At 46.7% G+C, this 9640-nt stretch overlaps 1 long non-coding RNA gene across 1 annotated transcript in view; it reads right to left on the bottom strand.

Annotated features, from left to right (window-relative positions):
* Nucleotides 1-258: 258 nt before the first annotated feature.
* LOC138580962 (uncharacterized) overlaps nucleotides 259-9640 on the bottom strand; it is a 231448-nt gene continuing 222066 nt past the window's right edge. Inside the window, exon 3 of the long non-coding RNA XR_011304381.1 lies at nucleotides 259-419. This is a non-coding gene — a long non-coding RNA (uncharacterized lncRNA). The remainder of the gene's footprint in view (nucleotides 420-9640) is intronic.

Here is a 9640-nt window from a genome sequence, read left to right as displayed (position 1 = left end):
ACAGTAATAGTGGTGTTCTCCTCCAAGCGCGCTTTCATGCCTCTTGCAATCTTCAGGGAGGCAGTCTATACAGGTATTGCTGCTTAGTACCAAGTATGGCCTCAGGGGGTTCTGGTTACTGTAGTGAATGCAGGTAGCCAGTAACCAACTCTCCCTCCAATTACACAGTGTAAGCCCACAGTGGGGGGAGGATGGAAAAGCAGCAGTGTGGCTCTCCAGATTAACAGGTCCTCGCACTACACACCAGAAGTCCGTAAATTTAAAAATAAGTTTAGGCTTTATTCAAATTTCTTAATTTCGTAAAAAAAGAAGAAATCATCCTCCCAGTGCAGTATGTGCCAGCAGAGATATGGCAGTTGACGCATTTCGCCACCGACTCGTGGCTCGATCACATTGTTTCCTCCCATGTGCGTTACACCCTTAAAAAAAGTAAATCAATTGAAAGTGAAAAGGGCATGTACACTGAGTCAATGCATATCCGCCATGTTGCATATGGTTAACAAATGAACAGAATTGGCCAAGGACAAACACAGAAAAGGGATCTTTTTAGATCCTATACCGCTTAGTTAACAATTTCATTTATAATTACATTGTTGTTACAATAACATGTAACTCTGCAGCAACGACGACATATCGCTGGACACCTTCTAATATGAGTTCATATCGATTGTCACAATCCAAAACATCTGATGGGCTTAAAGTGCACATTGCATTTAGAACTGAGATTTTCAAACCTTTATATTTGAGTGGAATTACACATTGCATTAACGTTAGTAATTCATATACATCCCTATTAATAAGATGGCAGGTGATTCCAAGCATCAAACTTGTTTTAAGTGCAAAGTGCATTCTCACAACTAGTCATGTTGCCACATACGTGACATGGTCTATCTATATTTGGGCATTGCTTTGATAATTATGGATCTCACTTTGGAATAGCCAGACGCAGGTGTGTACTACCTGTTGAAATATCACGTGCCTTGATCCGTTAGCATGTGCCATAGTACCCATGGCCAATAGATCTAATTTCCATATCAAGTATGCCTTTGAAACCATCTACCATGTTGGAGGAAGATTATTTGCATTATAGTTTCAAAGAGTCAAGTGTCTAGTGCACTGACTCCAATACTCCAATGCATGGTGGTGTCAAGGCATTCAGATACTCACCTGTTGTGGACCATCCTGCTAATAGTTCATTCAAGTCGGCTAGTGCCGCTAATTGTACATCCCGTGTTTTAAAACAGTTAGACAATCTAACCTCAAAGAGAGCCCAATATGATTTAGTGACACCTAGTGTACACTGTCCATAATCTTAAAATGCAGCAATATGACTAATTATGTGTTCAATATACTCATTACTGGGTAATCTATGCATCATGTTTCGTGCTGGACTGTGTCTTCACAGCTACAAGGATTGTCATATCTCTCAGCAGACGGAAGGATGACCATTAGAGTGCAACTGTGTAGAGTCCCCAACTGTCCCAGTTGAGGACAATAAACAATTAAAGTAAGACAGGAAGTAAAAGAAAGAGAAAATGCAGAACACACCAAATGAAACTCTCAATGTACGCCTGTTCTCTAATTCTCTAACCGTATGTACGCAGTGATAGTCGGACATTTGGATACATACAGACTGGCTAAACGTTCATGGTACATAATAAAGAAAGGCAAATAACAGCAGACAGCTTCATCCCCTGCCTGCATCTAATCCCGGTGCTGGTCAGGTTCACCCTTGGGGACCAATTGCCTTTATGAGGACGAAATAAAGCACCCCATCATTCAGTGTCACAATAGGTCTTCCTGGTGGTCTAGCCGGCTTCTTATGGACCTTAGGGCGGAAGTATATGGTCAGTATGATCGAATGCCTGATGTATAGAAATGTAACCTTATCCCCGCCCCGGATACCTGACGGTTCCCATTCGTGAAGAAAGGTCTGCACTTTGCCTTCAAATTCTTTGATGGGATTGCTGGTCAATTTTTCATAACATTTTGTATCATGTAGTTGTTTGTAGGCCTCCTTTATGTAATCTTTTTTGTTCATTACCACGATATTACAGCCTTTATATGAAGGTTTAATGATGCAATTAGGTAGCTGACTTAGTTCTGACTTTTTATGTTTTTTTGACCTTTTGGGCCTCATTACGACTTTGGAGGTAGCCATGGCGCTATTAGCATTATATAAATCGGGTCCGGGTTCCCTGAATGGGGAATTACTGGGTCATTCCGAGTTCGGAGGGCCCGGTAATTCCTCCTTCAGGGAACACGGCCCCGGATCTTCCCCATTCCCATTCGAGCCCCCATAGGGCTCAATGGGAATGGGGAGGGAGCTAACAATGGGCCCGTCAATTACAGGCCCGGTGTTAGCTCCCTGGTTCCCTCGAGGAACCCGCTATGGACGTCTGGAAAAACCAGACGTCCACAGCGGGTCCCGCGAGGGAACCTCGTAATAGTGCAGAGTGGGTGTAACTGCGCCGGTACCATTACCGGTGCCGTTAAACCCATTCCGCACTACTCATAATGAGGGCAATTGTCTTCATATTGGAATCTACCTCTTTTTCTCATATTCATTAGGTCCTCAATCACAACATTCTGAAAGGCATTGATGTTATGCACGGCCGATATACTAACTACACTTTTTTTCATTTAACTTACTCTAAAAAATGCTTTTGCGTAATTAAAGTGAAAGTTATGCAAACATGTGCTGTTCACTAAGCCATTGTGATGATATCAACCACCCAGAGGCGTTGCTAGGGGAGGGCCGAGGGGGCTATAGCCCTGGGTCTTTTGGTTGTAGCCCCGGATAGAAGCATAGGGGTTACAACCAAAAAAACTAGCTAGCCCCGAGTCCTGACCGTCCCAAAACTAGCATAGCCCCAGATCTTTTCCAGATCTAGCAACACCCCTGCTATCACCAGATCTGAAGACCACCCTCTGTAGTTCAAAATACTACATTCACAAAAGACTGAATGACAAAATCACACAATCATATCTTTATTTCGTCTTGTTGGCAATCTTTAATAGAGTGTGGGGTGCCATCTTTAATGCTGAAGAGGCAGAGTTAGTAGCCGATGCATTTCAGACAAATGTTTCATCTTCAGGGCTAGTTTGGTGAATGGATAAGCATATTTACATTTATGTACAACTGTAATCAGCACTAAACATGAGTCTACACTGTGATTAATGCCTTCCTGTTCACTGTCAAAATATCCTATTAGTGAAAAACAAAAACAAAACAGCAAATTAGCTACACAGCCTATCCTGTAACTACATGGTATTTAGTGGATCTTTGGTACTGTTGTGGCTCAATTTGAGGTCAGATTCAAGTAGAACTCGGGGTGAAAAGTCCCTTCTCTGCCACAAATGGAGTATTAGCAGCAGAGAAGATCTGGACGACCAGGGCCATCACTGAGCAGGCCATGGACATCATGAAGTCCCGCTTCAGATGCCTTGAGCCCTCAGGGGTGTGTGCCTGTACAGTCCACACATTGGGCCTCATTCCAAGTATGGTGGTAGCCATGGCGCTATTTGCACCATGACTACCTCCCATACCGCTACCGACTCCGCCCTGGTTCAATGGGGACTTACCCGTCTAGTCCGACCTTTGCGGGACCAGTAAGTCCCCATTGAAAAAGCCATTCCCCATTTCCATTTGAGCCCCCATAGGGCTCAATGAGAATGGGGAAGGCGCTAATAACGGTACTGCAAATTGCGGTACCGTTATTAGCTCTGAAGTCCCATAACGGGTCCCGTCCATAACGCCTGGTCAGACCAGGCGTTAAAGGAGGGACCTGCTAAGGGAACTCGTAGTAGGGCGGTAAGGGATTACCAGCACCGGTGTCCTTACCGGTGCCCGGTATCCCTAATGAGGCCCATTGTGTGCGACACCATACACGCTGGCGGCATGCCACATAACATTGTAATGAGCTGGGGCATGCATGCCGAAATAGTGCATGACCATCGACCCCAGCCACGTGTCAGGCCATTGTCACGTGCATGGAGCATGCTGAAAATGCAGTGTGAGTTAGGGAGTATCGGGTCAAAATCTTCTTCACATGAGCATGAATGCATCTGCAAAGGAAAAATGAATGACAAGTGAGTTTCCAGCCAGGGAATGCTGGGACACAAGCAACTTTCTGAGACACCCATGTGCACATGTATGGGGACATGCAAACACATACCAAACACACACATAGACCTACCATCACACCTAAACTCCTCCAATGTCTCTCTGCACGACATGACCGCATGCGCGCGCACACACACACACACAAGCTGCCATGACACTTGTGCAAAATATCCAAATCCAAACAAGGTAGACTTGTGAAGGTTGGGAGGACAACACAAGGCTGGCCAGCCCGGGACCACTTTCACCTCCAAATGTCACTGACAGGCACTGTTCCCAGAACATGGATCCTCAAAGACAACTGAACCCATTCCCAAACTGCCTTGGAATAACCAAATGTGATCGGGCACAGCCGAAAGCACATACCCCAGGCTGTGCAAATAAGTAGCCAAGGCGAACAAAGGTTCATACATATGGTGTCTAACAAGATGCCCCACTGCACTGCTGTCATCACACATACTCGCGATAGTCAAAGAGACACAAGAATACAGTCATGAATGACCTTGAACTGCTCAACCACATTCCACGGACAGACCGCTACGTCATGCACAGAACATCACCCATGTGTGCTGCAGCCGGTAGACATGGCCCCCTGAATAGTTCCAGACACGTGTCCTGTTCCCTCCCTAAAACAATAACGTCAGAAGGCTAATGCTGTACTCATACCCATAAACCCTTAATGCATGCCAATGTGCAAGGTCAACAGTGAGCTGAGGTTGACAGAACATATGGAAAGCAGCTCACCATATAGCGGGAACAGACCCTGGGCCATACATGATGCTGGTCAACCCGGAAAATGACCAGCATCTCAAAAATCATCACTTCCCTGCAATGTAACCAATGCACTTCTAAGGCTACCTTGCTGGGGATTACCCTGCAACCGTGTGAGGCCATGCATCCCATGCAAGGGGCAATGACACATCAATATAGTACACACATGCCCACCATCATTCGGCAGAGAAGATCCATCGGACACTGCAAAAATCATGTTTTGCGTCCACCAATGCATGGACCTTGCCATGGAGAACATCACGCTGAGCAACACGCATTCATGATGTGATATGATATGATATTTGTATTTGCATCGCGCTCGTACACAAGTGTTTCAGAGCGCGACCAGGCAAAGGGAGGGGAACAAGGGAGAACAAAACAGCGATCTTACTAGGCCCAGTGACATTAGGAGAGCGCATGGGCATGGAGAAGAGAAAAGGGGGGGGGGGGGGTGCGTGGAAGGGGGAGAAGTGGAAAGTGCAAAACAGAGGAGAGAAAAGAATATATAATAAGTGAAATAAATAAATAAATACAGGCAAGGAAAAGGTGGTAGTGCAGCACGCAAGTGGCAAGTGCATGATTGGTCAGATGGGGTATATCTGATAAGTGCAGAAGAACGGTGGGGGACTGTATGGGTACAGATACAGATCCCAGTGCAATGGGTGGCCCACAGGCAGTGCAGGAGGGAGTCAGGGTGAGCAGGTACCTGGGCCAGAAGGACAGAGGGTGGCCAGGTGCATGGTGCCAAGAGGGAAAAACAGGTCAGCAGGGTAGAAGAGGGGCAAAGGAAGAGGCGAAGAGGAAGGTCTTGAGGTGCTTCCGGAACCAGAGACTGTTCTCAAGTTTCAAGGTGGCAGGGAGGCTGTTCCAAAGGGAGGCCCCAGACAAAAACAGAGATCTACCCCATATTCATGACCAGCATAGTCTAAGTGGCCCAAGGATGGGATGCACACAGGAGACAGACACATCACCTCAGTCCATATGGTGAAGCACCTGCTCCCACGCACGCCCTCCACACATAAATCATATGCGCACAGTGCAAGCACACATTCAACCGCATGTGCGATTGATTGCCACTGAATGGACTCACGAAGGTCAGACCCCACCTCACACATGTGTCCCACAAATTGCTCTACGTACAACCAGCATACGCTGCCAATGTCAGCCAGCACCGAACTTCACACAGACAACAGCTGGCCCATTGCCCACAACAAAACTCAAACATGCACGTGGGCCTGATCACAACTGGATGCAGTCACATTGACTCAATGGTGATCCACACCAGAAAACATGTGGGACACACCACATGTCACACATAACTAATCGTCCATAAGAGGTACACACAGCAATGACCATAACCACAGGACACATTGTGCCCCAACAACAATTCAGAGGAAGCCAGAGTCCATTTTCGATCATGGGGGAGTGAGACCAATGTCAATTCGGTGGAAAGCATACTCAAAATTGGCTGCCTCAACCTCGTGGAAGATTTGCAGAGTATCCGTGGTCCTTCGATGGATTTTCTGCTATCTGTCCGCCGATGTTTACCAGCCATTGGAATGGAAGCACTCAACCAAGCACACACTGATGTCATGCTGGAGGAAAGGGATTGTGCCAAATGTTAATAACCTACACAAGGACATTATGCATCAATGTGGCATGATGAAGTGGACGCATCACATAACGCACGCACATTCCCCACTATGAAATTGCATGACCACATTGCCAACCATAGGCGGACAGTATAAGGGGGCAGATGGACCATTAGCGCCCATGCACCTTGAGCAATGGTTGCAGGAAGTCTTTGTTACTTAGCTGTTACAGTATTTCTCCAGGAATGGCATCTTTTATAGTTTCACATGCTTGAATATTCACCGTCATCAGACTGAGAATCCTCTGTAATTTAAAAATAATTATACATATACATTTTAGAGATTGCCCATTATGCCCATTATGCCTGACTTCACTTTGGTCCTTTATGATCCTAACCAATCAGGTGGCAGGGCATACTCTCCACCACAGGCAGCCATCTTTAGATTTATAGATTTTGAGCGGTAGTGACTGTAATACGATGAATGACTGGCTTTGGAGCAGCCTCCCATGGGAAGTAACAAAGACTTCTCCAGCACTGGATCTTTCATAGATTCACATGCTAGAATACAATACCAAGCAGTGAAGCATGCCATGCACTTGTAAACTACAGTTGAGGTTTAACCTCAGCATAAAGCACAGCACGTGAACTCTTACGCATGCAGATAATCATGGAAGGAACTGAGGGTAGAACATAGTCTGCCCCTACCTTACGAAAACAGGTGGCAGAGGACTGCCTGTATGACCACTGACTCCCTTCTGATGTCTTCTGCTAAGCAGTAATGCTTGGCAACCGCATGTAGCGTGCTCCAGGTGGCCGCTCTACATATGTCCTTTATCGTCACTCCCACTTGAAACGCTGCCATCGCCGCCTTCCCTCTGGTGGAGCGTGCTGAAGGTGGGCTAGGGAGTGGGTCACCTCTGGATTGGTGGCAGTGGCTGATGCAATTCGCCAGCCAGCGTGAACGGCCTTGCTTTTATATGTATTGTCCTATAGTGCAACCTGAGACAGTCACAAAGAGTCTGTAAGAGGTATGGAAATCCCACTTGTAACACCCACTTTTTGGATGTTATCTTCAGACAATTATGTAAGTGTTGACTTAGTCGCCCTCCCACAAGGGTGCAATATGGGGGGGTGCGAGGACACCCAGTCAGTTCTGCTTAGATTGGGGCTTCGATTAGCCGACCCATGGCTACGTCTTTATGTGGAGTATGTGGTCAATGACTGTTGGTACCTGTTACATGCCTGAGACGACGTGGAGGATGACCTTTGGGTGTTGAATGACCTGATGTAACCTCTGTATCTCACGCCCCAAAAGGGACGGCAATCCTTGTCTTTGTCTTTAAGCAAGTGTATTGCTCTAGCTGTGTCTGTATCCGATGTGATGCCCTTAAGGTGGCCATCTATCTTTTTGACAAAGAGATCCTGCCCATTAAAGGGCATGTCAAGAATTTGGGCCTGGACCTCAGGTCTTAAATTTGTTGCCTTCATCCAGGCTTGTCTCCTTAGGACCGTACCATGGGCACTTTGTCTGAATCACGATTCGGCCATGTCTACAGCCGATGTAGCCTCTCCATCAGCTTCTATAGCTTTTGCTTCTTTTTGGAATTCCGCTGGCTTATGTTTCCTCATTCTGCACATCCTCAGCCAGAGGTTGAATAAGTCTGCTGCTTTTGGCATTATCGCGGGGAACGATATGAGATCATCATGTGGTGAGATACCCTCTGGCGACTGCCATCTTTGTTGCTTTTCTATTATATAGTCGTCCCATTCATTATGTTGGTCTGCTGCGTCCCTAGCTCGCTCTCCTTCCTCAGGCTCATCCTCTTGTGCTTCAGGATCTGAGAAGTCCTTGTACGGATCATATGCCGGGTCTCGCTCATAAGGGTCCTCCTGCCAATCCAACCCTGATATTGTGGATGGAGCTGCAGTGTCCGAACCCTTGGAGGTGAAGATCTCCTTAGAGAGAGACATCTTGGTAAAGGCTTGTCATGGACCGTTGCAAGAAGTGTAGGAGAATGCTTGCTTTTTTTAGGCCTACTGGGCGGTGGTAATTTGCCCTGAGATGGTGGTGATCTGCCCCAAGATGATGCATGCGAGAGGGTCATTTGCTGATGATGAGGAGATGTGCCTCGCTGTGGTTATCCGTAACCCACTCTTGTAGGTGATATACTCTTGTGTCTCCTCTCTCCTCTTCTTGTTGGTGGTGAGGCTCTTCCCTGTCTGGAGGTCGATGGTGCTAAGAGCTGAGCTCTTTCTCCTCTCTGAAATTCCTGCATGATCCTTTGCATTGACTGTATAAGCGCAAGGCCAAAGGGGTCTGAGATGTTCTCTGTGTTCTGCTTTTGATGTATCTGTGGGCCTTTCCACCACTTCCTCAAAATCCAAAAACTCTTCCTGGAGTATGAAATCTGGAAGTTCCACCATCTCCTTGATAGATGATAGGTTTATTGTAGGTATTGTCAGCAGTTCGTCCTGTCTTCCTGCTGTGGACGTAGCCCCATCCGTCTGAAGATTGGATATTTTCTTTTTCCCTCCATCAACGGGTTTTCCCATTGACGGGACGACCGTCGATGATTCCTCCATACTGATATTTGTGGACAGGGGCCTCTGATGACAAGTCACTGGGAGATGGTTTAATTGAAGGCAGCTTTGTGGACGAGTGATGTTTCGTCGTCACCGCCGAAGACTATTTCAGCTGTCGACGATGATTTCGAGGATGAGATCTTGCTCGTGGAAACCTTAACATTCGCCGTAGACCAACGGCCCTCGATGGACGGCTTAGGCATCAACGGCACACTCTGTCTCAACGACGTACGGTTGCTCGTGGGCAGTGTACCTGTCAAAGGTGGCCCCTTCGACAACCGCCCCGAGGAAGAGGGCTTAAGGGAAGGTGCCTTACCTTTTAAAGAGGTGTTTTTCCTCAGGATGTTGGCTTTTAGTCCTCTTAGAGGGCATAAGAGAGGCTTTATCACCTTTGTTCTTGGTTTTAGGTGGTGGATATCCTCCCCTTTCTACTGAAGAAGCTCTTCTTTTTGAAGCTTGCTTCTCAGTACATTTGTGAGATGAAATGGCAGCTGTCTTTGCAGATTCCTCATCCAAAGACTGACCTTTGCTTAATAGATGAAGAAGGAGCCTCTTATATCTGTCTTGCA

This window comes from Ambystoma mexicanum, chromosome 3p, assembly GCF_040938575.1.
Source record: "Ambystoma mexicanum isolate Mex_15411 chromosome 3p, UKY_AmexF1_1, whole genome shotgun sequence".
In the NCBI taxonomy this organism is placed as follows: Eukaryota; Metazoa; Chordata; class Amphibia; order Caudata; family Ambystomatidae; genus Ambystoma; species Ambystoma mexicanum.
The sequence above is the reverse complement of the archived record's forward strand: the minus strand, read 5'-3'. Positions and strand labels throughout refer to the sequence as shown.